At 37.9% G+C, this 6,668-nt stretch overlaps 1 pseudogene; it reads left to right on the top strand.

The window, feature by feature from the left end:
- The first annotated feature begins 1,911 nt into the window (after window positions 1-1,911).
- LOC144315358 (ubiquitin-like-conjugating enzyme ATG3 pseudogene) lies at window positions 1,912-4,833 on the top strand (annotated as a pseudogene).
- Window positions 4,834-6,668: the final 1,835 nt, after the last annotated feature.

Here is a 6,668-nt window from a genome sequence, read left to right as displayed (position 1 = left end):
AGTGCTTTTGGTAATGTATGAAATTGAATGAAAGCTTTTCCCTAGAACTCTGGCAAATCTGATGTGCCAGCATTGGTGTTCGTGACACACATGCTGAGTTCAAGGCCTGTGACAGACTAAATAAAATATGTGGCCATTTTATACCTATAATTGACAGAATAAGACAAACCCAAGATTCAATCTCCCATTAGCCAAACCTTTCTGTTGTTTTATCCCAAGGTAACCTGTGAATCCTATCAGAACTTTTACTTGGGTTAAAAAACCATGTTGATGAGAAAGAATTAAATGGGAGGTAAGAGAACATTTGTAATGCAAATTGATATGAGGGTACTAGACATCCCATTTGGGAAACAAGACTTGGGAAACAAAAAACAAACCCGGAAAGGGGACTGAGGAAGGTAGAGAAAGGAAAAAAAATGTCGAAGGACAACTTTTAAAACAAGATCCTGCCTCAACTTAGGCCAAAATTGGTCCTATTTTGGGTGTTGGCAGTAAAACATCCTGCATAAAAACTTTGGAAGAGACAGAGAGCAAAGAGGTCTGACTTGGAGTTTGAAAATCTGGGTGGGGAGTCTTCTCTCAGCCAGTTAGATGATCTATTTGGCCTCTGTTTCCTTATCTGCAAAATGGAGTGTTAAAGTAGATCATCAATGACGAAGCTTCCATCTCAAAATATCCCAACTCCAGGTACAATTTCAAGAACAGTTTTTAATAACTTACTACATGACATATGTTAGCTACTACTATATATTGAATATCTCCCAAATTCAAAATTGAAAATTAACCCCCGGGTAATCGTATTAAGCAATGAAGCCTTAGGGAAATGATTAGGTTATGAGGAGAGAGTCCTCATTAAAGAGATTAGTGGCTAAATAGAAGAGGCTCTGAAGAGCTCGCTCATCCATTCCACTATGTGAGGTCACATTAAAAAGATAGGCATTTGTAAACCAGGAAGGGGACTCTTACCAGATATTGAATTTGCAGGCACCTTGATCTGGAACTTCCCAGCCTCCAGAACTGTGAGAAATAAATGTTTGTTGTTTGAGCCTCCCAGTCTATGGTATTTCTGTTACAGCAGCCCAAATGGACCAAGACAACTAGGAGTTACCTTGTTACTTCAGTCACATGAGCAGGCAGATCAAGGCAAACTCCAGAGATCTTTACAGTGTGGTTCATAAAGACATCATATGTTATGTTAGTTTTTATTGTTTTATATTGAACACTCATCTATTTTCTCACAATCTAAATCACAGCTAACTTAAAGTCTTTATATACTGTAAGCTCATATACATTTTATTGTCATTTATCAAGTGCATAAACAGCTTGTCTTATAAGAGCCTTAAAGGTTGGCCCTGCATCCATGTCAAGGTTTGGATGTGTCTTGCTGGGCTGGGTGGAAGACAGCATTTGTTTCATTTTCCTTATTGTTTAAAGATGACTGCGCAATGGTAGGGTAGCTCACTTCATGTCACAAATGAATTGTCAAATAATTTGAATCTTTTACAAGACAGGAAATAGGAGTAATTTTGCTTTCAGTGTCCTGCCATGTCTAACAGAGTACATCAGTTATAGACAGGCTTAATCAATAACTATTAGATGATGGGTGGATGCAGAAATGAAAGAATAGGTTACAGGTGGGTGGGGAAATAAACATTTGAATAAATGGAACGTTAATATAAACATAGTGGCATATAGTTTATATTTCTTTGCATTTGGCAAACTTAATGTTTTTATATTTAGAGACTTACTTTGAAAAATGGCACTATTTTAGATAATAGAAACATATGATAAAATTCTACACATTCTTATATTCATTTAACATATTCGTACTCATTTAACTACTAAGAAAAATGTATCTAAAAGATAACAAAAAAATTTAAAAGATAACAAAATAATTTTACCATCTTGAAGATGTGTGGTGTGATTAATCCCACCTGCCACATCTCAGATTCAACTTCCATCATCAGCTATGAAATGAATTCAAACCAAGGGTTTATTTTCCAGATAGTTTATACCTATGACTTAAACCTCACAAAGCCAGTTGCTTCTCCCCAAGCCACACAAAAACCACAAAGTATTTCACTGGCCATGACACCGCCAATTGGTGATGAAAAATTTCCTTGTGCTTTTGACATTTCTGTGTAAAACGACAGCTGCTTCACTCACTTGGAAGCAGCCTTTTTCCCCCACTGGGGATTAAAATCCCCAGTGGAGGTGGGTGGGCATCTTGCTGGCAATGTTGCATGCATACAGAGATTCTTAGATACTCCATAGCTGACAGCTAAAATGAACTCATTCTGTGAGGGATATGTTTTCCAGTGGAAGACAGCCAGACCTGCTTTCCTTAGGGGAATAGACTATGAGGGGTACTGTGGCCCTGTTCTCATCATAGTGAGTCTAACGCCCACAGTCACATGGGGCCAACTATGTACATTGTAGAAACCAAAGGCTAAAACTTTAAGTGCATCTTAACTACCAGAAGGAAAATCCTAGGTCAAAAATGAGCAGACAATTTAAAACAAAAACATATCTATGAATGCACTGGATCCTCCTCTTTTTTTCCTGTCATCATCATCATGATCAATATTATATTATTATTCTCTCATTTGACCTATGTTCTTACATTTCAGACTTCCTGAAACTTTAATATTGTTTGTTCCCTCTTTCTCTGGTCTCCCTTCTCTTCCTGTAGGTACCTTAAATCATACTCTCAATGAACACTCTCATTCCTTGTGCTCTTAAAATTCAAGCCCAGGGAAGAAATGAGATGAGTTTCATTTAGTCACATAACCTCAAACAGTTGAGCCCTTAGAAGGCTGCCATTCTGATGTATTCCATACTAATTATTTTGGCCCAGATCCTACTGATTGTGTTTCTGTTGTCATTAAAATGCACCTTGTGAATGGCACTCCCTTACTCATCAAATCCACAACTATCATGCAGAATTTCAGTGTGACTTCTAGGTTAGCTCCACATGAACTCAGGATAACCCTAGAGTGTGGGATACAAGTAGGAATCAGAAGACTCCACTTTATATACTGCTCCCCCTGTGGTGTGGATCTGTTAGTCTCATAGAGATGTAATAAGGATGAAAGTGCTTAGTAAAGGGCATGGGGACTTGTTAATATTGACTATGACAATTCAGAGCAGTAGAGTAGAAAGAACTCTGTGGAGATTTCAAATCTTCTTTCAGCCATTTAACTATGTGACATCATTTAACCTCTCTGAACTTCATTATCAGTATCTATAAAATGATAACATATTATTTTAGTGATATAAATGTGTATATATATACATATATAGAGATACATGTTTTATATATGTGTGTGTATGTACATCTAGATCTGACACTTCTCTGACTTTTCTAAATGATTATTTCAGAAAGGTACTGGAAGTGGCTGAGTACCTGATCCCGGTCCTCAAGGTATCAAAGTTTGAGGAAACAGGTGTTATCACCCCAGGAGAGTTTGTGGCAGCTGAAGATCACTTAGTCTACTACTGTCCACATGGCAACAGGGGAAGAATTGAAAGTAAAGGCATACTTACCAACAGGCAAACAACTTTTGGTCACCAAAAACGTGCCTTGCTACAAGCGGTGCACACAAATGGAATATTCAGATGAATTGGAAACTACCATTGAGGAAGATGATGGTGATGAGGGTTGGGTAGATACTTATCATAACACAGGTATTGCAGGAATAACTGAAGCACTTAAGGATGTTAAATTAGAAAGCAAGGACAATATAAAACTTCAAGATTGCATAGTAGTATGTGAGGAGGAGGAAGAGGAAGAGGAAGGAGAAGTTGCAGATATGGAAGTATATGAACAGAGTGGATTGTTGGGAACAGATGAAGCTACCCTAGACACAAGGAAAATAGTAGAAGCTTATAAAACTGAAACTAATGCTGGTGGTGAGGATGCTATTTTCCAAACCAGAACTTATGATCTTTATATCACTTATTATAAATATTACCAGACACCACGACTATGGTTGTTCAGCTATGATGAGCAAAGGCAACCTTTACCAGTTGAACATATGAAGACATCAGTCAAGATCGTGTGAAGAAAACAGTGACCTTGAAAATCACCCTTGTCTCCTATCACCTCCTCTGTGTTCATACAGGCATGCCAGGTGATAAAGAAAATCATTAAGACTGTTACAGAAGGAGGGGGAGAACTTGGTGTTTCTATGGATCTTCCAATTTTCTTAAAATTTGTACAAGCTGTCATTCCAAAAATAGAATATGACTACACCAAACACTTCATAATATGAAGAAAGCATAGAATCTATCCCAATTATTGGTTCTGATTTTTATTTTTTAAAGATTTATCTACTTATTATTTGAGAGACAGCAGGGGGAGGGAGAGGAAGGAGAGAGGCAGACCCTCTGCTGAGCAGGGAATCCATGCAGGGATTCATCTCATGACCCTGAGATCATGCATGACCTGAGCCAAAATCCAGAATTGGACATTAAACCAACTGAGCCACCCAGGTGCCCCTGGTTCTGATTTTTAAAGGATTAACCCATACATGTGTCCATTGACCATATTCACAAATGGGTACAATTTCTTTAATAGAGGGACTTACATGGTTATGCATTAAATTTAAAAAATTCCATTAAATAGCTATTTCACTGATTACCTATGTTAAAAAGTTTAAGAATATCTCTGACAATTTTCTAATAATTTCTGTATTGCTGATCTCCAGAGTAATGGAGAAAGTCTCATACTTGCTAGTATTAGTACAATGCAAAACACACAGTAATTATCATTAAAACGAAGCCAACAATAGGTAGCAAAAGGCCAAAACCTGTTACTACAAAAAAACAACAATAAATTTATGGCAATGTATAAAAACTCCCTTCTTTTATCACTTATTTTAAAGATTTTTATTTATTTATTCATGAGAGACACAACACACAGAGAGAGAGAGGCAAAGACACAGGCAGAGGGAGAAGCAGGCTCCATGCAGGGAGCCTGATGCGGGACTCGATCCTGGATCCCGGGATCACGCCCTGAGCCGAAGGCAGACACTCAACTGCTGAGCCACCCAGGCATCCCATCACTTTTTTAGAGAATGTCTAATATTGTTCTTTCTCCCCTATGATCTATATTATGATACAAAGAAGCTCTTTATTACTCTAATTTTTATCAAGATTCCACTTTTCCTGAATAAGCCCATGATCCCTAAATTTCTGTTTCCCTGTTGGTTTCTCTTGTGTTTCTCATAATTTTATGTCCACTTCTTCTTGATATCTCTAACTGGATGTTTCACAGGTCCTTGAACACAGCAGCTCCAAAATCTGAACTTACCATGTTTCTTTCGAAGCTATTCCTCCTCAAGTGTTTCTCCTGCAACAATTGGCCAAATATCCACTCACATGCTCATAACAGAAATCTTGCAATGACCCTTGACTCCCTTTCCCTCACACCCCATATTTGTTGATTATTCTCTTAAAATGTATCTCTAATTTATCAATTTCCCTCTACTTATTTCCACTATTGACTCCAGTGTCATTGATGAACCATTATTGCCTCTTCATTTTCTTTTTATACTGACCAAACCCTTTCCCAGCCTGTTCAAACTCAAATTTGAATGCCATTTTTCTTTTTAAAACTCCCATAAATACTACATTTTTAGGCTAAACCATCATATTACTAGCATGTCTGGGTTTTTAATATACAAAGGAGTAAGTATGAGGGAGTGGAGTGGTTATCTACTTGGAAGAAAGAAGTGAGGGAACTTTTCTTGGAGCTGCATTTGCTTGGGATGCATGTTACCCCTGGCCTCATCCACAGTCACATCCCTAGCATGGCCTTCAATTCCTTGAAAGCACCAATTCCTGCCCAACTTCCTGTCTCGCCTTATGTCTTGCTTCCCCTTACTCACTGTATTGGGGCTTCATTGCCTAGCCCCATCCTTGCCTTCTCTAAATGTACCAGGTTCTTATGCACATTTGCTGGTTTTCCCTCTGCTCATATCACTCTTCTTTTCACCACACTTCCCCCAAATTCCTAATCCTCCCATTTTTACCATCTTTCTAGTTTCTGTTTAATTATCACTTCTTCAGTGAAGGTATCCCTTTTCTAGGTCAGATTCTCCTCTTCAATGTTATGAGGTACCTGAATTAATCAGTTATAAAACTTATTACACTTATAGTGACATGATCTTTAGGAAGCCTTTTATTTGAAGTTCACCTACCTCACTCATTATGTTCTACACCCATAGAACCCTCTGTACCTGGATTTGGTTCATCCCTGTATCTGTACCTAACATAGGGCACACACCAGGGGCTCTACACAAATTTGTTGAATAAAGAAATTACTAAGTCTGTTTAGATCACTCTTTTCAAACTCTCTATCAGTTCTCAAAAAAAGACCTTATTTTCATTGTATGTGGATATTCTCTTAAGGGCAGTAAATGGAAACTTTTCTTTCCAAAGTCTAATTTGTTGTTTATCTATTAGACCGAGAAAGGACTTGTTCCTCAGATCTCACACCATACAATTTTTGAATTGAAAAAATTATTTTTAACTATGTTTTTAAATCTTTTTAAATATTTATTCGTGTATTCATGAGAGAGAGCGAGAGAGGCAGAGACACAGGCAGAGAGAGAAGCAGCCCCCCCCCCTCCCCAAGGAAGCCAAATGCAGGACTCGATCCCTGG

The sequence above is a fragment of the Canis aureus genome, chromosome 6 (genome assembly GCF_053574225.1).
Source record: "Canis aureus isolate CA01 chromosome 6, VMU_Caureus_v.1.0, whole genome shotgun sequence".
Lineage (NCBI taxonomy): Eukaryota > Metazoa > Chordata > Mammalia > Carnivora > Canidae > Canis > Canis aureus.
The sequence above is the reverse complement of the archived record's forward strand: the minus strand, read 5'-3'. Positions and strand labels throughout refer to the sequence as shown.